The following is a 26,037-nucleotide window of genomic DNA, read 5'->3' as shown; positions in this document are numbered from 1 at the left end:
ACTTTTGTGTGAGATATATTGTTATCTACACAGGAACAGAGCATGCTAGTCCTTCAGGTAGCCCCACACACACACTGACAAGTTTGGAGAGGGAAGTACAGACTCTGTAAGGCACATAGACGGAATGAGGCTCAAACTGCATCATATCTCCATCATTAACTCATGCTATTCTGCATGTATTAGGGCAGAAATTCTGTTTGATACCCTCAAAGAACAAGTTGGCAGGATTTCCATGCAAGAAATACACAGACAGAAATATGAATAATGACTGACGAAATACTCGGCTGATTAATATATACATATATACAAGTTTTTCCTTTATTTGTTCCCCTTCTTTGGATGAGGGTGTCTAGATGGGTGACAAAGGACAGGCATAAACTGAAACAAAGAGAAACAAAAAATACAGATGTTTAGACACAGGTTCACTGCATGGTACAAACACGCAGTTAACATCCAGTTATGATCTGTAGCATGTACTGTGTAAAAATGCTGATTGATTTTGTATCAGGATGGCAAGAGGCAAAGACATAAGTGATTATGAGAGAGGGTTTATTGGTGGGGCACGGACGGCTCTGCTGATTGGCTAGTAGTTTTTACCAAAAATGTTACATTTTGTCGGAAATCCTAATTTTTTAGTAATTGTAATAAATAACACTAGATTGTAGTCTATTCATAATGTGATTTCAGGGGGCATAGTTGGTGCAGTGGTTAGCACTGTCCCATCACAGCAAGAGGGTTCTGGTTTCAAACCTGCCTTCTGTGTGGAGTTTGCATGTTCTTTCGCTGTCAACATGGGTTTTCGCAGCATTCTCCATCTTTCTCTCACTGTCCAAAGACATGCAGGTTAATTCGTGACTCGAAATTGTCTGTAGGTGTGAATGTGAGCATGATTGATTGTCTGGTGACCTTTCCAGGATGTACTCCGCTTTTACACACTGTCTGTTGGGATAGGCTCCAGCCCCCCCACGACCCTTAACAGGATAAGCAGTTCCAGATGATGAATTCATGAATCAGTATATTGTAGTCTCATGTTTGTGCAATGAAGGTTGAATCTGTCAATAGACAATCTTGTGTAATTGATAAAAATAATAATAATCTTAATACTACTATTAACAGTATTAATACGTGGTCTGCATCTAATAGGATGTAAATATCTCTTTCTCTTCCTGTACGTTTTTTGAAAGCTGCAGGAAATAGAGAATCTTTGCTTGAAACTGTTAAACTTGACTGCAGCTTTTTGTCGCTGCCCCCTGCTGCCGCTCAATTCCTTCTACTTTCCAGGCGAAGTGCAGTTCATCTCACGCAAACCTGATGCTAAGACGCATTGAAGCTGTTCTAGCAGGCACATTAGCTGCATTTCCACCAAAGGCTTTCAGTGTAGTACCTTTGAAACCAAACATACCACCTACGACCAGGAACCTAGACTCTAGATCCGTGGAGCGTTTTCACCATAGACGGTACTGTTGTATTATATGTGGGCAGGGTTGTTGCCACTCGCTTCTCCGTCCAGCAGCGCTTGCTGTATTTCCTTGTTTGCTGGTGATACAGAGTGAAGTCTGCAGCCCGTATGTCTGGTTTATCATCCACAAAACAGGGCTGCACAAAAAATAGCAGGTTTGTGCATTGTCTCCTTGCCAGGCAAGAACTGGGTTTATTCTGCCCCAACACACCAAACAAAGCTCCGACAGTCTGACATGTTTTTATCTCCAAGTGAGGACTAGATTCCACCTTAAAGGTTGCCAGCAGTCGGCGAGGTAAATTAAATTATTATATTTCTCAGTCTACAGCGACTGCTAGAGGCTTCAAACAGCCTTTCATTTTATAGTTATAGTTTACAAGTGTATGTAAAACTTGTCATGAACAGTGATTAAACTAACTACAGCTCAGTCCTGAGCACACAGCGTTGATTCTCTACTGACCAGTGATTCTAGCTCCTCCTTTTAGTACCAGATCTGCATGCTAGGTACCCCGAGCAGAGGGGTGACCAAAAATGGCAACAGTTCCAAAGGTACTAAAGGTACCATTCCCAACTTTTCGCAATGGAAAACCCCCCAAAATGTACTGAACTGTACTGACCTGCTGGTGGAAATGCCCCAATAGGGGCCCCAACACCTGACTAAGGAACTTAATGTTGGATTTGTCTTTATTTTGTCACCCATCTGTCCTGGCCTTTTTCGTCTTACAACATCATTATTGCTCTGAGCTATTTGATCTCTGTCAGCTCTGTCTCATCTTCAGCATGTGGCTGCATTACTTGAACTCCCTCTCTTTTAGCCAGAAATTCCAACTCAAGGAGGCTACTTTAAACCACTGAATACTTTATAAGCTAGCGATGAAACCTGTAAAAGCAAACCAATTGTTAATGTTTTTTGCTGTCTTTTTTGAAGGCCAGATGAGCTCCCACAAATCAATCACAAGTCAGAAATACTATTTAGAGTGGCATTTGTCACTTTCAGAGCTGCGCTGAGCACACCAGACAGTTAATCTTGTGGGAAGAGCTGAGAGGACTTGTGAGGCGGCAGATAGCCACCTCTGGCTGACAGAGCGTATCTCAGCTCTGTCTGTCTGCCCATGTCATCTCTATCTCCCTCTTTTTGTACTTTGTAAAGCTTGTGTACACTGTAAAAGCTCACATACATATACACAGGCACACACTGACAGGACGACACACAATGATGGGAGCACATTTGCCATCAGTCTCAATTTTTTGCACACACATGCAAACCCACAGACATGTATACACACCAGAAAATCACATACCTGCTTACACATACAATTAAATACACACAGTGGCTGACAAGCTCATCAGAGTTTATATCATCTGGAGATCTTTCCATTTTAGAAAATGTGTTGCCAGTTGAAAATGGACAGATTAAGTTCTTTGGCTCAATGTAAGCATGAGGCAGGAGCTGTGGTGTTTTTTATCTGTGCTTATGTGCTTGTTTGTGTGTGTGTGTGTGTGTGTGTGTGTGTGCGTGCGTGCGTGCGTGCGTGCGTGCGTGCGTGCGTGCATGCGCGTGTTTGTCAAAGAGAGAGAGAGAGAGAGAGAGAGGAGCGCTTGTATCAGACTTAGACCGTGATTCATTTCAGTTCCCAGGGCCTGGTCCTATCTGCTCCTGTTTACTGTGTGCAGCTCTGATAGCATCTGGACAGGAGGCAGACTTAATTGTTCTGCTGTAGCCTGTAATTCTTTTGGCTCCTGAGATCTGTTGCAAGGACAATTCAAGAATGAATAAGAGCGTCATCTCTTCAATTAATCTCTATTCACATCATATAGATGGAAGAGAGCAGACTGTTTCACTTAACGCCCATCTGCTTACCTATCTTTCAAGATAAAGAGCAAATAGTCTCTATCTTTTTCTAGATAGGAAGCTGCTTTATATGCCTTTTGAAGATGTAAAGCAGATAGTTGTGTCACATTTTAAATGTGTTTAGCAGATAAATGTTTTATATTTCAAGATACAAAGATAATATCCAACAAATAGATATTCTTACCATGTAATGGAAATGAAAAAGATAGCTAGATATCTATATGAAACAAATGTTTCAATAACTGATTGATTAATTGGTCATTTTGATGACTAATTAAAGGGGTACTCTCATCCTTGAAAAGCTGTAATGTATTTTTTAAATATACTGTTAAAGAGATACTCTGCTGATTTTCATCCAGTGTGTGTCAGACCCCAAGGAAATGTGCTGGGCTTTGAAGCCAAATTTTGTAGAGCATCACAACCTCTGCAAAATGGCTCATTTACTATCAGGATTTGATCCATTCAGTTCGATAACATTTGGAAAGTCTCGAAGATTAAATCAGTTTATCCCCCATTACAGCCAGAGGAGCACTATACTAGAAGTCGGCTCGGCCACCAGAAGTCTAGTGTGCCTTCTCTACGGGCCCAGTGATGTAGAAGCAGTGCTGATCATCAGGGTTATTTCATACCATAAAAATTGACGGTTTACCACCCAAAAGCTGCTGGATGGCATGAAATGATGCAGTTCACATCATCTGGCAAATTTTGGCCCACAACACAGGCAATAAATTCCCCGTGCTGTGGTGGCACCTTAACACACATCTTTATATGCTTAGACCTGGTTGAAAATTGACGAAGTATAATTTATTTAATAGGGATGTCCTGATCGAATCTCAAAAATCAGTATCAGGCATGTCAAGCAGTTGTCACCTCTCTAGCTCTCCACTGTCTGTTTCCCTGCTAAGCACCCATGTGTGTGGAGTGAAAACACCACACCATAAACAAAAGTAATACACAGTAAGAGGTGATTCTGTTATTTACTGAAATTATGAGCACTTGTTTAATTTCTTTTTACTTCTCATGTGTTATACTGTCATGTATAGCATGTGGTGTTTCACCACGGGTAGAGATATAGACAGTGGTGCAGAGCTTAAAACAATCACACTCACCACTCCACTGCAAGAACAATAAAAGCCCCACGACCAAAAGCCAATAAATTATGTAACAATTTAGCTGAATTTGTGCAAAATATTTACAGAAAAATAAACACTTAAAAAATTCCCTGCCAGCACGCAAAAAAATTGCCAAAAATGAGTCATTTCACATTACCCAGCAGATTTTTGATGGTGGACAGGAGGGGAGCTCCCAGAGCTGGTGGCACGTACCTCAACACACACACTCCCCACACCGTTTTGGCACTGATGTGGTTGAAAATCGGCAAAGTACCCATTTAACTGTTTATTATGTAAGAATGTCAAAGTTTCCAGCTTTTCAAACATGAGAATATGCTGCATTTCTTTCTTCTTATATCATCTGAAATTGAATTTCCTTGGGGTTTGGTCACACAAAAGTAATTTGTAGACAGCACCTTGGTTTTTAGAACTTCAAATGAGCACTTTTTATATTTTCTGACATAAATTTCTGCGTCAAAGAATAATTAAAAGAAAAGAATCACGGACAGATGGAAAATATTCTTTACATCCATCCAGGCATGCATACTATACATACACAAACATACACACACACACACACTCTCACACGAGCCAATGAGCTCACTCGACCCCCTGCCATGTTCTGATTTAAGAGTAAATGCAGCACCATGTTCCCCGTTGCGATAGTGATGGGTAGCACTGTGCCTGCTGCTGCGCACTCCTCGTTTCTCAGCTCCAGATTCAGGGTTTAACAGGGGTGGACTTGGGGGCAGCGATAGAGGGGAGCAGGGGAATCACGGGCTCCTCCATCATCTGGTTTACCTCTCAGTGCCTCTCCGCCAGCTTCACACTCTGAATAATGATGCAGCACTCCTTCCCTCTGATTACACTCCCCACACAGTGACCCACTGACAGACCACACATCTCCCCCCGCCACTGCAGCACTCCACGTTCATCTCTCGCTGCACTCCACGTTCATCTCTCGCTGCCTCTTTCTTGCTTGTTTTCAGTGTACATTTCAGAATCGATTTTGATCATAATGGAACACTCTCTTTAATAAATATAGATAAAACAAAGCTGCCTTTTCTTTTAACAGGATCAGCATGGGGCAAAAATAGGGAATGCAGAAAAAATCCTGTAGTATCAACAGGAAATTCACTGTGCGCAGCCCTCACAGATACAGCTGGATGTTGCACCTTTTCCCCAACAGTGCAAACAAACCTGTCCTAACCCATACACCCTCATCCCTTACCATTGCTCCTGCATGCACTCCAGTTTTACAAAACATTTTTTGAGCCTTGGCTAATTTTTAATTCAGAAGTCACTGTTTGTTAGGCAGAGGCAGTAGTCTGATTTTATCCACAGTGCACAGCAGTGTCCAGCAGCATTGTCAGTGACAGCTCAATTTTGAATTATCAAGTGTTCCTGAACCCTTAGAGGGAATCCAGAGGAGCTGCATTGTCTTCCCTCCCTACAGCAGCCATTGCAAAATCACATCCCTATTCCATGTGAGCCACTGACTAATAGGTAGTGCCTTCCACTTTTAGCTACTTATTGTTGTGTGCACACTGTGTGTTTGTGGGAATAAGGTGTGTTTTCGCTCGAAGAGAAGAGCTCCACTGAGACCATCTTCAAGTTTTGCCAGTAGTAATTGGTACTTAAGATTGGAGTGCTGCTAAGCAACATTAATTGGGAAAGAGTCTCTGTTGGCTCAGGCATGGCATTACATTTTATGTGGATGGTAGCACTGATACAGGGTTTGCATATATTTCAATTGTCACTGTCATTTTTTGCATGGTGCTTATTGAATACTTTGGAATTGTTTTGTAATCTTTTGCATTATGGCTTCCTGAGAGATGTTAAAGCACCATGCCAGCATTGCGGACCATCACTTTATATTTTTTTACTGATAGCTGTGTTCCTTAGTTTTATTTTATTTGTGTTTTGCCATCTTAACAGTGATTTTCCATTTCTTTCCCTACAATGAGGAAATTGACCCTCAGACAGAAACTTGATCGACAAGAAGTTAATAATTAACCACTGAAACCTCTACGATTGCTTTTATTGTTTTCAAAGTCAACTGTACTTGACTTTGCATGAATTATACCTTTGCAAAATAACAAAAACAAATCATAATTTGTACCCCAAGTACCAGATCTCACTTGATCTTGAACTCATTATTTGATTAAACACTCTAATTTGCTATTGGCAGCCTGTCAAAGTAAACCTATAGGGGATGTTGATTGGTTAACTACCGAGAATATTTTTAACCTGTTACACATGTTGGTTTATTGGTTAATTTGCTTATGCACCCTCCGCTCAAGAGAGACTCACAGCTGCTGGCAGCACCATGATCAAGCTTCTGGGAGGGAACTACTGTTGCGGGCTCTCTCTGATACACGCAAAAACAATGTGTGCACATATCAACTGACATTAGATCCTGACCAATCCTGTTTGTGTGTCTGAAAATTTAAATAGTCAGTCGGTGCATTTACATGGACATGAATAACCTATTTATGATCAGGTTTTTGGAGTATTCCGTTTATGGGTTTGAGCACGTAAACAGCATATTATGTCCATGAGAAACCTGAATATGCTGGCTAGAGTACTCTGAAAGAAACACTATGTCCCAAATATAATCATAACAGGATAAGCATCATAAACTGTTTTTTCATGTTCATGTAACAGCAGTCAGTGAAGTAAAAGCCGCTGTGCCTTGTGCGTAATTGCACGCGGCGTCTCTCTCAATGGCGAGAGCGTTTCCGCTGCGGTGGGATCACTGCACACCGTGTTTGTATAAAAGAGGGTCATCTGTTTTGAGGTGACATGAGGAGGCTTGGCGGAGTTAGTCTCTCAAGAAAATTGTGCCAATATGGCAAAATTTGGAATTTACACCCAAAAAAGGTGTACTAACAGGCTGCAGGTGTCATTGTGCACCATTTTGGGCTGAACTTTTGTGTTTTTATTTATATTACTATCTAATCCTAGCCCAACAAGCACCACAGAGCTTATTTTCTGCAGTGATCCAATTTCACATTGAAAAATCCCATTGGCTTTTTGACAAGGGGACTAGGGCGATGTTAGCTACAGAAAAACGTCGTCCAGACTGAAAGGAAAGCGCCCTTTGCATTTCATGTCATTTCAGGTTTTTTTCTTAAAAAATAATCTGTTAGCTCTGGTTAATGGGTTTTGGGCCATTTAAAGCAATATTAAATAAAACTGGCATCTCTAATTTCCATCATATATTGACACATTTCAACTATCAACAGTATATTTGCTACATATTTTGAACAGCCTCCACTGTGGAAGGATAATTTGAACCCTGTGTGCCACTCATTTTTTCCCCTGGCTTTATATAATAATCTAATCTTCCTTCACCTGGTGAGGCAGAGTGAATGAAGGTTGGTGAGATGTGACTGCGTTGTATACTAAATATAGTATGCCCACAGGGTATCATAAAAACAGCCTCAGCCACACAGAAGCAACACCTAGCTTTACCTCTAACAACAAATCACTAAATCTTCATTTGGTAATTGAGCCAGTCTCTAATCCTGTTTTGAACCGTATCAATTAGATTTTGCTTTTCACCTCATTTTTCCTCAAGCACTTTCACACAATAGTTGAGGCCTATTGTATCCTTTCTCACACAAGAATCCTGGACTATAAGAAGAAATAGCCATTTGGCTGATATCGATGTGGCCTTCTCTCCTCCCCTTCTCACTGTTTACGGCAGCATAAACAAAAGTGCTGTTTTCATCTTCTGTCCGGCTGTGAAGCAGCTGAATGGACAGATCAATGATCCTATGAAAGCCGTTTATACTTTCTGCTCCCAGTGTGTGTGTTTATGTGTATGTGTATGTGTGTGTGTGCATGTGTGCGTGCGTGCGCACTCGTACATAAGTGTATGCGGGTTTCTGTCCACGTCTTTATACTTGTGTTTGTGTGGAATCTCACCCTTTCAAGTGTATCGACAGTTTGTTTTGCACCCAGTAATTATGGCACAAAGATACACTCATTATGTCTCTGTAAGTGTGCGGCACTGCTCAAACCCACTGTGAAGGGAAAAAAGCAGATTAAGCAAGCAAAATACACAAAAACAAATGAGCACACAAATTAGGCCTCTACAGTTCTTTATTCTGTTATTCAATATTACCATTTAAGTGTGGAAATCCAATTCTGTGGGACTGGGGACTTGGTTTTCTAATGTAATTTGATTTATAATGGACTTTGGTGGCAAAGGGCTTTTCAACTTATATCGCTATTGTAGTAACCTCCCAGAGAGGTTTGAAGCTACAGCCCAGCACTGAATGATGCCCACAGTTAAAAATTAATATGTTTAAAGAATGCTGCATTATGTTTTATTTTCTGCTTAATGAAAAGCTGAGCTTTTTAGTACGATGCACTGCAACAAAGGAACTTCTAAATACAGGAGTCGGCAGAAAGGGGAAGAAAAAACAATGAAAAAGGAGTTATCTTAGTGTGTGTGTGTGTGTCAAGGGGTTGTCTGTAGTGTTTGGGGCATTAATCACCCGCAGTCCTCCCTCACCCCTGACCCTGCCTTTTAATTGCATCCGCAGCTCCTGTTCCACTCCTGTCTCCTGCTGTTTTTCCTCACCTTCCTCCTCAAATGCTTCCCCTACATGGCCAAAGTGTCTGCTGGACCTATAGGAGATGATATCGACCAAGTTGATGTTTCTTTAGCTCCCTACCTGTTTTTCTTTGTCTTCTATTTTCTATTTATTCCACCCTCTCTTTTCCAAACAAAACCACAGTTCAGCAAGTTTTCCTCCCTAGATGTGATGTTCACATTTTGATTTAAACCTCTCTGCCATTCTTGGCTCATATGACCCTCATCTGGTCTGATGGGAAATGGAAGGAAACAAATAAATAGACTTGTTTGAGTGCTTTCTATTCGCCTCATTATTGGGGGCTTTGCCTTTCCAAATGTCCAGTCAATACTGATTTACAAAGAATTTGTTTCGGTATCTTTCTTTTCCCGAAAAAAGACAAATGACAAATTGAGGGAAAACCCTGAATAACTGAGAAGAGAAGCGTAACGAATGTAGATTCTTCCATACAGGGCACCAGAGGTAATTGAATGTTTTCTTGAGGATGAAAATGATGTGAATCAAATGCTACAGAATTTGCAGATAACAAAACACAATTGCATACATATAAGAGATTCAGTTGAGGTTTCGATAGAGGCTGACATTTTTTCCCGAATCCTGTGGGTCATGGGATTCCTGTGGGAGAGATGGGAGTCAATTATGTGACAGGGACAGGAAAGAAAAATAAGTCAAGGCAGCTGTCAGAACTTGAATCATAATAAAAATATGAAGCTAGCAAAGTCAAGTCAGCGCAGTTTGTTTCGACTGAGCAAAGCAAATATGTGTCTGTAAATACGATCCAAGCACCCTGGAAGCACATCAGACTCTGAGGCCAGTTTGACATAGTGGCTAAACTGTGGAATTACAACCTCCTAGGCTGTCAGCTGAAGGCACTGTGGCCAAAAACACTTTTCTCCATATACTTGATTAGTGAAAGAGATGTCTTTACATAAGTGGATACATGTTTTGAATATCACAACCCCAAGGAAATTGTTCCACAATCTTGTTTTATTCTTGTTTTACAATGTGAAAGATTCAGGTAAATTTATACCTGGTAAGGTAAACTTTTTTGGCTTCATGCTCCACATGGCACCTTTCATAGGAATTAACTGGAGCCCACCTCACGTGTCCAGTTCTCTTTATTCACCCTTGGTATGATCACACATTTCGTTTTATGTTAAGCATATGGAGAAAAATAAAAATAATAAAAATAATGTCAGGATCAAGATGCTAATTTCCACTTTAAAGGTAATTACCATCATGTGTTAGCATCAAGTGGCAACCTCAGAGTCTGTAAAAAAGAAGCCAAATCCCTGACACCAGTATGGAGGGTGAATTTCTTTTATAACTCACCTATTTTCATTTTATTAAGGCCTAAATTTATACACATCTAAGCACACCCCTGCTCGAGTGACAGGCTGTCTGCGAGTTGTCCAGGTCAGATCGACCCTTCACTCCTCCAAAGCTCCGAATTCTCATTCAGTATGGTCACCTCTGCCTCAAAGAAAAAAAAACAAATGCAGCAATGGCCGTCATGCCGAAGTCAAGGCTTAAAAACAGAAGTCCATAAACCAATGGGCGACGGCCATTGTCGTAGCTTGGTCTATTATTTATATAGTCTTAGCATTGAGCTAATGGACTAAGCACAAGTTATAAAAGTCATCCCAGTCGTGTTAGCAGATTTTAGCACGATGCTATTCTTTCAAAGCAACGAATCACAGCAATACTGTGTTGCGTGATTGGTATTGTATCGATGCAGTTATCGTCACATCCTTTGTGTTGCCCCCCCCAGTGTTCAACACCAACAGCCCCCACCATCATGCACTTAATGAGAGAATATATTTTGGAACTATAGTACTCATCCCTCCATCAGAGGTAGGAACCTTTCAGAATCAATGCCCAGGACCACTGAAGCTGATATGATGTGTTGTGGTGGTGCAGAGGAAATAAAAACATGCAAACACAAATATTACAGCTCTATTTTAAGGCAGCATACTTTAAACGTTTGCCAATAAAGACATAAAGGGTGAGTGTAGAAATGGAAGAAGCTATGGATGGAGCAAGAGGCAATATGTATAATGAGTGAGGGTTATGTGTACAGAGCTCTCCAGAGGAATCTGGTTAGATGCGGAGAGAAGCCTGTATGCAGACTCAGTAGCTTGGCTGCCAGGCAGACAGGTGCCAAACACTAGGGCAGAAAACTTGTTCTGGCAGAGGCAGACACCGCCACCTCCTCCACATGTCCTTCTTTGACCGCAGCCAATACAGAAGTACACGGCATCTGGGACCCAACCCACCAGACATAAACACTGTCTCACACGGTCAAACCTGATGCCCCCGTGACTGACAGTTCTCTTTATGTCTTTTTAGTGATGCATGCAGCAATAGTGTCTGATTTTCTCTTAAATCTCCAGAGAGCTATATAAATGCTTAAAGTGATTGTTTGGGATTTTTGAAGTGGGGCTGTATGAGATCTTTGTGTATAGTCAGTGTATACATACAATAGCGTACCCTACAAGGATTGATATCAAAATATATTTTAGCCACTTTAAAAAAACAGCCTACCTAAAAAATACAATATGAGTCTAAGTGAACTCTATATTTAGTGTTTTCACCACCTTACATCACTGTCATACAGCATTTTCCTTTGGCACTACATTTTTCATCCTGGTCAGCTGTTTGGGTCAGAAAGTGCTGTTAAAGCTGTTACGCAATCCAATAGAAACGAGACTTCATGTTGAAAACTCTCTCAATACAGCATCCACTTAGAGGGATATTGTATTTTTTAGATAGACCTTTTTTTAAAGTGGCTAAAACACATTTTTTTATCAACCCCTCTATACAGCATGGTAATGCTGAGCTGTGGGGTGCACGCCCAATCTGTTTCTGTAAACACGCTGACTGCCAGCTACTGTATGTAATACACTGATTATACATAAGTGCCCCATATAGCCCCACTTAAAAAATCCCAAACTATCCATTTAAACTTATTTTTAATTTGTGATTTAATCGCAGTAAGTTATATATCCATTAGAGTTGCAATGTATGAGATTTCTTAGAGTACGATAACCATCTCAGAAAAATTGCAACTTCACAGTATCATGGCATTACAGAATTATTATTATTACTAAGAATTATTCTTAAAGCAATGAAAACAGAGGGATTACTTGGTTGAACAAAAGTTGTATTATTGTAATAAAGACTCAAAATGTGTAAAGGGTCTCCCTTTTAGAAATCTAAAATAAAGGTGAGATTCTCCGTCCAGTTACATGTTTTTCAATATAGTAAATAAGCAAATCAACAGGATATGATTACTGTCAACCTTCATATCGTGGAATACCTTAAAACCAGTATACCGCTGCAACCCTGGTATCCATGTACTGTACAGAAATACAGACACAAAACGAGCTCTGGCAGTTGAACGATCGAGTGCGTGGTTCAGTTTCAATGATACTGTCAGGGGCCTGCAGGCAAGGGTCATGTAACCAAATAAAAGATGTGATTCACAGCATCAAGACAATGCGAAGTTGTATGTTAGAGGTTAGGCGTGCAGACAGGGCCTGGGGCTGTCTGACCCCAGGATCGGGTCATTAGATCCAAACCAGTCAGTGAAAATGTAATGGAACTAATAATGACGGATCCTACTGACCTCGAGCCCTCAGCCTTGCAAGCGAGAGCAAGAGAGATGACTTAGCCTTGACTCAAATGGTCAGGCGTGGAGAATGCTTGAATATACAGCCAGCTTCCTAATGAGCAGCTTAATGAGGCACTGACAGGACTTTTGTCTCTTCCTGTGCTGTTGTTCAGTCAGTGATCGGCTGTGACAGAGGGAGAAGACCCAATGACTCAGGGAGTGACTTGCCAAAAACTGATTTATTGAACGATAAACTTCTCTTCATCTTGGCATCGTTATTCATATTAGCAGTGTGCATGATGCAAAATATGACTCAGTCATTGGATATGATATATATTAAAATTGCTCAGACAGGCGCATTGTGCTGTTGTCTCTTGCAATGCAGGCATTTCCATCCCCGCTGACACTGTTATTGTGCTCTGTTGTCACAGACCTAATTATCTGTTTTCAAAGCTTTGCACTTTATGATTTTTCTCCCAGCTTATCGTTTTTCTGGTGCCCCCCTCCTTCCGGTTGCATGACTGTACCATTAAGTGTTGTCTTTACTGGTTTAGTCGTAACTAAGCATCTGCCGTGTATCTGATGCACAGCATGGGCGTTCACAGCCACAAATCAAGTTCCAGCAGGACCCAAAATAAATGAGGCTCAATCTAACCCATGGAGAACACATTTAGTACTTGCAGTGTGGGTGTTTGTTTGTTTGTTTGTATGATGTTAAACAGCAGTGATAATTAGTACCAGTCGTTGCTTTGATGGTTTCATTTGGTTAACTTTTCACAGTTTGGATTGCAGCATAATATCCAAATGCAGGTTTTGCTCTCTTTATTATCTCCATGGCGGTCAAGGCCAGCTTACTGGGGTCCACATATTAATACAGACTGTAAGAATTGCCTCCTACCTCAAATACTTCTCATTACAATCTGTTGGAGGGAAACTTTCTCCTAGCCTTAATTGCTCACAGCTTTGAGTAGCTGTAGCGTAGATGGAGAAAGGGTTTCCTACCACTGACACTCTTGAAATGGAGTGAAGCTCTCTTGGCCTGTTAGCTGTGTGTGTAGTAATCAGACTGCTGTATCCGATGCTGTCCTGTGTATGGCACACGCCGCGAGACTTTGGAAATGCACACTCAGTACTGTAAGCTTACAACCATGGTCTCTCTTCCATCATATGGTCCTGCCATCTCCCTCCTCTTCCGTGTGCCAAAAGATAGAGCTTAAGGCCAGGGCTGACAAAACGGCGTCATTATCTTAGCATTTGCGTCTGCCCACGCTCTGCCTCTCATTCATTTCACAGCTAGCCTCCCAGCCCCAGAGGGAGAGATAGATCATGTGGGCGAAAAAACAGAGACCAATCAGCAGAGAGGTCTCTTCGCCTGTGATTCTATCCTTTCCCACTTCTTCCCCTTTTCTCTCCTCACTGGAACCCATCCACTGCTCCCTCATGGTTTACCAAAATGCATGATGCCATTATTAGGACTCCCGCTAGCAGTGAGAGAAGCAGAGAGAGCAAAGGAAATGGGATGTTTCAAGAAAAAAAGGAGGTTAAGCTCACCTAATAGCTAAGTCAAAAGAGATACTGTTGGAGTCTGTGAGGTGCAACAAACTAATGTGGTGTGTGAGCTATTTATTGCGTTTCACAGTCAATGCAATCATGCACTTTACAGGCTCAAGGTTGCTTCCATACAGAGTGACGCAAATAGGTTCATAGACGGGAACATCAGAGGAAAACATACTGTACTCTGTGTGCATTCACAGGAGCAGAATCGCTTGCCAAATGTGAGCGGACACACTGAGCAAGGCGAGTCTAGTGGAGTGATTGTCAGCAGAGTGTCACTGGAGTAAGCGTGGGCAAGAATGAGAAAGGACAGGGCACAGCAGGCGCAGCCCTTTAAATCCAGCGGTGAAGTCTGAATCATTTGCTCTTTAATGGCAATCATAACTCATTGTGCAGTTGTAATGTGTTCCACATTAACAGTGTGGGAGCTGGCTGTGGCTCATCTGTGCCTAATGCGCTATAGCTACAGGCTAAGAGCGCTCATCAAACACTGTTCAACTATCACTTCCTCCTCTTAAAGTCTTTTGTTTACTTTGTGCACTCCGCACGCCCACACTGCAATGAAACTTCGAAAGGCCCGAGACACCTCTCGCAGTGTATGGTTTCTGCTGCAAGTCTCTCGAGAGCACGGTTACCTATATTTAGCCATTAGAGGTTATATTTGCTCATTATTTTGTGAGAGCACTGCAGTGAAGTCTCACTTGTCAGGGAGCAGAGCACCTTCTGATGCTAATGAGGTGATCTTGTGGCCATGTCGATAGGCCATATCCCAGGAAAGTGTCAGTCTGGGTGTAAACCTTTGTGCTCCTGCTCTACTGGAGGCATCCAAAGTCTAGGAATAGAAGCAGCGCAGGTGAGGCTTTGCAACTAGGCAGAGCTGCGGATGAGAGGCAATGTTTGTGTCAAAGGAGTGATAGAAAATGATGGATATGCCTGGATAGAGACGCTCGCATGCACAGATTGAGCCCAGAGAGTGAAGCCATGCAAACAGGAGCAGATACAGTAGGTGTGCTTTTGCCTGCACACAAACATATTCAAACTAGGGCTTAAAACAGGCCCAAAAAATCAGGCCCAACCCTACATAAACCTGCACCGTTTCTGTCCAAGCCCGACCCACAGGAGCATGTTTGGGTCTGAGACATATTAAAATCTCAAATTTCAACTTAAAATAAAATATATTAGGCTATGTCTTATATTTAAGGGTTAGGGTTGCAAAATAAAAGCACTTTTCTGGGGTAAAAGTTAACAAGCAATTAGTCATTAATCATGATGTTTTTTAAAAACAAAAATCCTTTGCTCGTGTCAATAAAAAAAAATGAAGATATAGAGACCTAAACATATGTAACACATTGTATATATCAAAAAAATCTGTAGTTGTGCCTGCTTTATTTTCCAATGTCACTGCCGTGCTCTTCGTCCAGATAGCTGCCTTGTGATAAAATAGTCTTTTGTGTTGTTTTTTTGCAAATCTTTAAACACGTTTTCAAAATACACCATGCTTCTGATAGCTATGTAATGTAATGCAAGACTACACATTGTTTATATTTCAGAATCAGATTTTTATTTGATCTGTTGAATTTAACATGCTTGATTAAATTCTTAATGACTGATTAATCAAGCGTCAAATCTTCATTAGGCCTTTTTTAAAAAAATATATAAAACATTTATTACAAGCAAACATTGTTCTGTTATTTCAATTATCTGTTGTCTCTTGCACAACAGGTTCGGCAGAGCAGGCTGTGGCCCTCAGAGCGTCTAGTTCATATTGATGCAGTGTGCAGATGATAATCGATGGTCTTCGCTGCATGTTGCGCACATCTCTCCCACTGCTGTTGAGGGAGAAGCAAATACTGCTGACCAAGTTGCCTTGCAGCTCCCCCTCTTTCATTTTCCGTCCCTCTTGCTCAAGCATGCTCTATCACCCTCCCCTGGTTCTCCACCATGTTGCTGTGTTGTTCCATCACTTTCCCTCTCTCAGTCACTGCCCCCTCTTTTGCTCTCTTTCCCTCTTAATTTAGTTCATTAAAACCCCTGCCATTTACACACAAGAACTGCCAGGTTTTTTGTTTGTTTTTAAATACATTGGTAAATTGTTGAGAACCTTACTCGATTCAAGCCCGGGACAATAATGACAAGTCTACAGCCCAGCCTGGACCGAACCCAGCGGGTCAGGTAGGGCCGAATGGGTTTGGACAGATAATACGAGCTCAGATAAGAACATGGACCTTATTTTGTCCTGTAAGCTCATAGTAAGTGGTTGCACCAAATCCAGAGCACCTGCCGTAAAATTTATTTGATTTCTTCACATCTTGAATGTATGTTTCATTTCATGTGGACAGTTTCCATGCTCTTAATTCAACATAGATTAGATGTACTTGTGACAACTGTAGGTGGCATTTTATGACACATACACACGCATAAAAAACACTCCTCCTATCCTGACCATGTTTCACCCACACCATCACCATCGCCTGGTTCAGTCCTCCCCCCCAGGGTTAAAGAACCACCCCTTCACTCTCTGCATGCTTGTTTGCCTGAAGCGTGCGAGGATTAGCTAAAGCGATTATCACAAGCTTTTGCAGTTTTGTGAAGATGAATCATGGTAATGCTACACGGCGAAGCGCCTCATGCATTTCTAAACCCCTCTACTTGGTTTGTGATTTTTCCAAACTCATGAGGAGCCAGTTGGCATTGCCTCACTAAGCCAGGTGCAGGTGAGTCAACTGTAGCCAGATTGGCAACTTATAACAAGTACATGTGTGTGTGTGTGTGTGTGTGTGTGTGTGCATACTGTATGCACACAAGTTCGACCACACAAAATCAACTCAAAATCATATACAATACTGCACACTGTTTCTCTATCTCCTTATTAAGATACAAAGAACAAAGACAAAACTTTCGAAACATGGAATTGTACAACCATGACAAAATGTAGCTCAAACAATTAATATTGAGCTTTGGAAATGTCTTGAATGCATCCTGGTCTACATACACCAGAAGATTAGTATTGTAGTTCTCATATTGTCTCCCCAAGAAAGTGGCAGTGGAGTTCACACTTGCAACTTAACCTGTTGAAGTTGTTTTATTCTGAAATACTTGCGCTTTTAATACTGTATGCATATTTCCTGTATGTTCTGGTTGCATTTTAATAAAAACACTACTGAGAAATAAATATGAATGATCATCATAACCTTCCTAAAATAACGAACATTAAGGTGGCCTAAGACTGTTGCACAGTACTGTACTTAAAGGTGCATTTATATTGATTTGCAGTATTTAAATCGATACTCTGACAGCATAATGTTCATTGTATTCTTTGCATTGCAGCTTTTTAATAACATTTTTGACTCTGTCTTACTCAGTGAAATAGAGCTGTCACACATCCTATGGGGACAACCTGCCTTTGGCAATTTTCGACATTGCTACAATGCCGTACATCACTAAACCATGTTTGCCTACGGGCTTTCTGACTTCTAAGTGCCATGTGGGTATTTTTTTAAGTATTATTTGTGCATAGTTTGCAAATGTCCAGACTTTTCCAGTTTAGTTTACATCCAGCCGTCTATGTAAAACTTCCTTTTCCTCTGGGTCCTCTTTTTCTGCTGCAAAGTTTTTTTTCCTCTTCCCTTCTTCCACTGTTCATAGTTCCAAGTACACATTAGCGCCTCTCCTGCAGATGGTGTGGTCTAATTGTGCAGGCTTTTTGCCGTTCTGCAGCCTCCCTCCCTCCATGCCATCTTCCAGGCTGAACAGATGATCACGGCCTCTGGTTTCTCTCCCCGGCCCAAAAAGCTCTGGAGGATGTTCTCATTAACAGGACTTGTCAGAGCAACCTGCTAGCACTGCTAATTTATTTCCCCCATACACACAAAACATACCATAAGCACACCACACACGCGCACATTAAACTCACACATGTGCTTATTTATATGTGTATATGCCTCACACAAACACAGAGACACACACTTGCCCTCCTCTCATAAAAGCCCACACATAGACACACACACCACATGGTCTCTCCGATAGCGCTCCAGGGCCTTTTCCTGCTAGATTGCACAACAATTAGCTGCAATGAAGGTTAGTGTCGCATCTGACAGTCTGACAAATGATGTATGTGCATTTGTTTGCAAAGCATATGTGTTTGTTTGTGTGTACCGGAGGATTTGTTTTGGGAGGTAGGGGAGAGGGTGGGCTGTTACACTGCTGTCTGTGTTTGTACCTCTGGGAGCCCTTCTCTGCCAGCCTCCTTCAGCCCACAGCTTCTGTGATTCTCTCACCATGCTCTGTGTGTGTGTGTGTGTGTGTGTGTGTGTGTGTGTGTGTGTGTGTGTTTGACAGAGGCTTTAAGGGTGTTTGCCAGTGTATAGGTGTTACCTGACAGGCTCATCATATCAGTGTGCACATTATCAACAGTTGCAGCAAAGCGTTCCCGTATTTCACACTTTCACCCACAGGAGAGAGATTTGGACCGTTCAACCCGCGTGCACACAAACACAAACGCATTCATGTGGACACACAAACACACCAAAACCACTCGGCTCTGTCATTCTTCGGGCTATGCCCTGTAATTGTCTATAAGCTCTAAGACACATTTAGATGACAATTTTAAGACCCATCTGTCACTTCTCTGTGAAGGCCCCTCATTCAGCTCTCACGGAGGTTCAGAGCTGCTATATAATAGAAATACATCATGTACTCACACAGATAATGACACAGATGCCCTCAGGAAGATGTTGTTAGTAATCAGCGGTGACTAATGTTTCTCCTTTAGCTTGTTCGATGACACTTTACTCTGGCTTACAGGTTTATACACACACAATCCTGTATGTACTCATGGATGTACCCACACACAGGTTACCCATGTCATTTGTTGAATCATAGTACTTTGCCACAATTAGAGGTATAAATTTACTCTGACCACAAGCTCAAGCCAACTCCACTGGTTTTACTAAATCAGGTCTGTTAAAAGGTCAAGGGGGGGACCACTGCACATGTGGAAAAAGTTATATAAAGCCTTCCATGGCTTCAAAGAGTGGCATTAAATGTGGCAAACTGCCACAAGTGATGTGATTTGAGTCAGTGTCAGTTGGGGCTGAGGACTAAATATTTGCAATGAAAAAATCTATCGGTGTGGAGTGAGAAGGAATTGACCTTACCAGGCATACGTAGCCTGCTCCTCATCTCGACTTGAGGATAGCGGCTCAATGCTATAATAATCTCGACTGGCATTACACACCAAAAAAATTAATGTATCTTTGGTTCTGCTGCATCAGTGTGAATTTAAAACAAAAAACAACAACAAAACTTTCAGTAGTGAGTCAGACAATGTCAGTCTCATGCTTAACCACTGGAGTACACTTTTAAGTCAACCTTACATTAGGCAAATATGCTGATATTGTGCTAATGTGCAAATATGGTTGGCGGAAGGCAAAAAACTCACTAAGAATTGAGGTTAGGGAAAGATTGTTCCCACATCGACACTGAAATGTTGCCATCGAATAGAAACTGTGTGGTGCTAATTGATCTAATATATCTGTGAGCTCCTTCTAGTGGCAGGCAGAGGTATCTCCGAAATATTTTAAGGAGTTATATAAATAATTTTAAATACATATATATATATTGCTATCAAAGGCCCGGCGTCAAGGGCAGTAAAGACGTCCCTGCCTGCCCAGCAAACAAGTTCTCAAACGGAAACTGGAGTAGCTATGTAAACTAAAGAAAACTTGCGTTAGCAGTATTCTGTTGTAAATTAAAAACGTATACACGATAATGGTTTCATACCAAGAACATATCACATGAGAGAGCTGCCCCACTGACGACCCTGCACCTGCAGCAGCTAGCCCAGATGTTGCAGTTGCTAGGTTAGCAAGCCTCCTGCTGGAGCATTAAAGGCAACCACCTCCCGCTCTCTCCGAGGCCCCGCTCCTTGTCTCTCCACCACCACCGGCTGTTATATTTTAACATTGGTCACAGTGCTGGAATTTGGAGAGCCTAATATTTTCTTAGGTTGTTTGTGGTGTAAAAGTTTGAGAACCACTGTTGTAATGTGAATTGTAGAAATACTGGGCTTTTTTTCATTCTACCCGTTACAGCTACAGTAGCAATAACAGACAACAGCTCATTTTTCATGAGTTTATGAGCTTTAGAAGTTTTTCTTAAATTCACTTTTGAAGTTTAAGTGGTTCATATAAGAGCAATCATCTTTTTTTTTGAGAAAGTGATCCAGCTCTGACTTAAAAACTGGGAAATCAATACTAAGTAATGCAATTTTAATACAAAGTGGTATGTGTCAAGAAGTCTATTCATTATTTACTTCATAGTGCAAGAGTTATACGATCACTGTTGATAATTACTGCTCTGTATATCTAGTATTTTTACTCATTCTTGGAGTCATGTCACTGATTTGGCCGTTTGTTGAACTTTCGGCTCAGTTCCTGTCTCAGTGAAACTTCAGACCCACTAATTGCATGGTTCAGCCATCGTAGTCCACCATCAGCCCCGGGATTTCAGGGATCATAGCCCGATGGCTATTTTTCAAGGGAAAAAAATGAAGCGATATTACCTCTTACTACCGAAAAACCATGCTCCTTATCCTCCATACAGATTGTGTAATTACATGTATGTTTTTCCACGGTTTAAAGGCTAGAGGGAATTCTCCGCTTTATGCCCTGACCCCTACAATTGGAAAAACAGAACCTTTTCTTAAAGTTTTGATAGAGAGATGTTGATTAGATTCCAGAAATACAGCCTTTATTTCCTCCAGCGGTTGAGGAAAGCAATTTTGTGCTGTGTTGCTTCCTTGGGGAAGCTTGAGAAAACAATATGAAAATGATTTCTTTTTCTTTACAACAAGCATATTTGATGCTCGCAGGCAAACACTGAAATAAAGGCAAAGTTGAAGCCTTTGTTTTTTATGGCCTGTACTAAGCTGCATTTTTTTATACCCATGTATCTGCATTTTTCCTCATGTGTCATGTGACAGAGAATATTAAGTGATGCAGTGCTTAGTGTAGTAGATATGGGAAGTGGTGACTGGAAGCTGTTCCAGAGGAAGCTGATAGAGGAAAAGACCAGTAGTGGAAGTGTTCAAATCCTTTACTTGAGTAAAAGTACTACTATTACCCTGTGAAAATACTCTGTAAAAGTTAGTAAGTATGGTCAAGAAAATATACTTAACGTATTGAAAGTAAAAGTACCCAAAACACTCCATTTTTTAAAAAAAGGAACAAGAAAAAAAAAAAACCCAAAACTCAAGATTATTAAAAATAAATCAGAAAAAATCACCCCAAAACTCAAATGTAAAAAATAAGGGGGAAAAAACATTTGAAAAATAACCCTTACAATCATAAAAAGAAAAAAAGAAAATAAACACCCACCCCAAATTCAAAATAATAAAAAAGAAGAAAAAAATGTCCAAAAAAATCTCAAAATTATATTTTTAAAAAACTTGAAAAAGCCTAAATGTCTATTAAAATAGTTAACAATTAATTCCTTGTGAATCACCTGATCAATTAATTAACTTATTCTTGCAGCTGTACTTGTATTTACTGTTGGGTAATTTCATTTCTAACAAAACATCACTTAAACTCTTATGTTCTTTAGGCAAAAAGCAGCCACTATACTTAATTTCTAAAGTAACTAAAGCTGTCAGATAAATGTAGTGAAATAAAAAGTGCATTATTTTCCTCTGAGATGTAGTGTAGTAACAGAATAAAATAACACAAAAAGAAAATGCTCAAGTTAAGAACAAGTATTTCAAATTTATGCTTAAGAAGTACACACACACACACATAGACACACACAGATGCGCTGACCTTGAGATCGCTGTCGCAGACAAGTAGCACCTGAATCTTGGTGAATCTTGAGGGTGGACTGAGCAGACAAAGGGGGTGGAATAAGGTTAGCAAAATTAGAATGCATGAAAGCAAACCCAAATCCTGCAGAGCCTGACTTGATGCAAATTGCTGACGGCAGCACTCCCTCTCAGAGTAAACTGCACACTCACAAAGACAGTCTCACTCCAGCCTGTATCAACACCACCTCCAACATCATCTCTCGTTCTCCACAGCCATGAGCAGTCCTGCAGACGCCAGGCCATGCTACGCAAACACACATATGCTGACCTCAGTCTGCTGCACAGGGCTGTTCAGACTGTATCAGATCTCTTGCTGCGGGGCTTTTGGCATTGCAAAAATAGTTGTACATATAGTAGTGATACAAAATCTGGGCCACTGCTCAGATATACTGTGTTTCCTATCCGTCATTGAATTTGTCGGCTATCGATCCAGAAAACTCAGTGCACCGCAACCACCAGAGCATTTTAGAGTTTGTTTTTTTCCCCTACAACCACAGAAAGGCAGAGTAACAGGCCAAATGACTGCTGTGAGGGAATGAGAGGAGCATGGAGATATGAGCTGTGGTTTGCTGTAAATACCTTTTGACTGTGTTAACTGTGTGTGTACATGTGCGCGTGAGAGCAACTAAACTTACGGTCCAGACCACTACTGTAAAGAAAGTTGGGGGAAGTTTGTGCTTACTTTCATATTGCTGTTATTTCCTCTTCTTTTTTCTACAAAGGGGCTTTTCTCTTCCTGGGAGAGGCTTTATTCTGTCTGATCCCTCTCTCTCTTTCACTGCCTCCTCTCCTAATCACCACTAAAGCCAGCCCTAATTGCCAAAAGACATGTTTTTCTCCTTTTTTTCCTCTTTCTTGCTGTCTTGCTCTCTTTCTGTCTGTCTTCTGTTTTTTTTCTATCTCAGCACAAACACAATTCAGATGAGAAGTGGTGAGAAATGAATTTTATTTAAAACAAGAATGAAGCAATTATGAGTAGGTTTGGTTTGATTAAGATGGAGGTGTTTACATTATGACAGCTACAAGAAATACTGTACCTATTGATGGCTATGCTCATGTAAACCACTGTCTAATGATGACAGTTTTTTGTGTAAGACACAGATTTTTAATGTTTGTTTAATGCAGTATTTTGTTTAACGTGGTTACAGGCATGGTTGGAATTAGGGCTCAACAGATTTTTTGCCTGGTCGATATTTGGCACGACATTTGGCATTTTGTTGATTATCTGTATTGGCGTTTTATTTTAATGAACACCAATAAAATTAATCAATGAAAAAGGGTGCATATTACGCTCAACCAGCACCAGAGAGGGGAGTCTGCAATACATGCAAAGTGACACCCCTAAAGTCAACCATACCACTTCTTAACCATGATGTAAGGGGTCTCGTCTGCCTGCCTTACTCCCATCATCACACTGGCTCACATCACCATCAAAGTCTGTGCTCAACTGTGTTGTGCAATCCAATGGAGATACTGAAGGTTAAAATAGATAGCTAGCTTTTTAGCCAGTATTACATGATTTACTGTCTTACCTCCAGAGGTTTACTTTGAAGTTACTTTGAAGACTGAAACACTAGCCAAGCTACTACTTAAAAGTATGAGCCACCCAAAAATTAAACTTTCTCAGCTGTTTTCTTACCTTGAAAATAGAAAAATGGTCAACTTTCATAGTGTCACGTTTTCAGATCAGGCTCAGGGGAGGAGGTGAATAACAGTAAAATAAAATGTCGGGGAAAAGGAGGAAGACAAATAGAAGTTGGTGTATAAACAAAAGTTAGGTAGGGGACCTTCGGTGAAACACAAAAAAAGATGACCCATAGGAGCCATATGTGTCTCATTTCTGAATTAATGAAAAAGATTGGAGCCACTGGAGCTCGGGCTCTTGAGTCTGCAGACTGAGTCCTATCTTATTTAATCATTTTTGTACTAGGACCGGCACAGGCCATGCAATATGGAATGTTAATTTGTTTTTTTCTAGTATTGTAGCATATTTTCAAAGAAAGAAAACAGCTGGCAGTTTGGATTAGGCACATGTCTAGACTCTATATAGAAGGAAGGCATCTGCCCACCTCTTTGGCATGTTGATTGTGTCTTTCGTTGGCATACAGCATTGTGTTGGTCTGCGTTTGAGAGGAAAGAAATAAAGAAATAGTTTACTGTTGTTTTGTGTCTGTGTTCTGATTTGGTGGCAGTTGTTATGTAGAAACTTTAAGTGACCCCAGACTACAAAGGTGTTACTGGAGCATGTCCTTTGAGCTGATGTAATAGCCTTTTTTTGGTTTATTATCAGCTACAAACTGCAGACTTTATACTGTAAGGATTCTTAAACGTCAGTTTACTGAAGCATGCACCTGTGCTGTACTGGGTTCCCTGGAGAAAAATTGAAACCCCCAGATTGTTATTTTATAATTCACACTCTAGTTGCAGGCATTTGAAGGCAAAGTGTGTTCATATATGATTTTGCTTTTTCTTTTTTCGTGAGTCATACAGTCAGTAACACACTGTGACTGTTTGGAGTCCTGATATGAGCTCAGGCGACAGTTGAGCTCCCCTTGCTGAGAGAGATGGCTGAGAATTGATGAAGGCCAATCAAGCACTTCTGTGCTTGTTTAGAGGAATACTAATCAGTCATTAGAGAGATGCTGATTAGTCAAAAACAACGTCTTTGTGGTCTGCCTCCGTGAATACGTGTATGAATGCACATGTGTCCTTGTGCATTATCGATTTGTGAGCTTGTACATTCTTGTGCAGGCATGCACTTTGGCGTACTGCACTCTTCTTGAAAACCGCAGTACAAGAGGCTCCTCTACTCATAAACAGACACTTTTAACAATTCCATCGCCTATTATCACACTGTAGACTACATGATTTTGTGAATTTTAGTAATACTTCTATGTTTCGAAGATGAGTAAAAGTACTTGAGTATTGGCATCAAATTTATCTAAAGTTTCAAAGATTAAGGTGCTCATTAAAATCGCTCATTTCAGAATAATATATTATATTATGTGATTATAATCACATAATATAATAACATACTGCAGGGTACTTCAGTGTATGATAATATCATGACTTACTAGTTGATTTATATTTTTCATTAATGATTCGAATTTTCAAAGTGACTAAAACTGTTAAATAAATGTAGTGGAATTAAAAAGTAAAATATTTGCCTCTGAAATGTAGAGGAGCTCTATAAACTACCACAAAACAACATACTTAAGTGAAGTACAAGTATCTCAAAATTGTACTTAAGTAGAGAATTTGAGATAATGTACTTTGTACTTGTAATGTACTTTGACTGTACATTCCAGCACTGCCAGCAGCCTATGAAATGTCCAAAAACAAAACAAACAAACAAAAGAAACAGTTGATTCTCATCCTCATCTCAGCCTAACTGCCTCCCAAAACTGAGCGCTGATTATGATGATTGGCCAGTTTCACTGAGCGGAAAGTTTGGACAACCGACACACAAATCTGAAAGCTGAACTCAAACTAGGTGTGCAGACAAAAATAATTAAGTCTCTTAGTAGCCAACAGTGTGCGTGCCAAGTCTCCAGCAGCTCTGAGATCAGCCAGCCTGTTAGCACCAGCCGACCCCCTTCCAAGACTATTCAGCCGCGGCAGCAGCAGCAGAATCACCTTGATTAGCCATCCAACAGCGCCTCGACTCTGAGAAGAGCCAATCTAGATGCTCAGGTAGACTAATTCAGTCAATTTAAAAAAAAAAAAAAGTGTTCTGCAGTAAAGCTAGGTTTTCTGTAGAACTGGCTGGCATGTGATAGTGCTAATTACATATAAATTAAAAATGCCTAACACTATTTAAAGTAAATTTAAATGAAAGAAATTAACTTTGCACTGCAACAATGGATATTTTACTTAATCCATATTAAAAACAAATGAGTGGCTGTGGGATTGTATATATAAACAGCACTGTGCTGTCCAGGCACAGCATCTTTTTAATTGGTGTTTAACTGCTGCTGACAGAGAG

General features: G+C 40.7%; 1 protein-coding gene across 1 annotated transcript in view; it reads left to right on the top strand.

The window, feature by feature from the left end:
- Positions 1 to 26,037, top strand: part of LOC121946868 (cadherin-4-like) — a 288,738-nt gene that overhangs the window by 169,605 nt on the left and 93,096 nt on the right. The gene's annotated exons all lie outside the window — the stretch shown is intronic.

The sequence above is a fragment of the Plectropomus leopardus genome, chromosome 8 (assembly GCF_008729295.1).
Source record: "Plectropomus leopardus isolate mb chromosome 8, YSFRI_Pleo_2.0, whole genome shotgun sequence".
NCBI classification, from domain to species: Eukaryota; Metazoa; Chordata; class Actinopteri; order Perciformes; family Serranidae; genus Plectropomus; species Plectropomus leopardus.
This window is presented reverse-complemented; position numbering and strand designations above follow the sequence as displayed.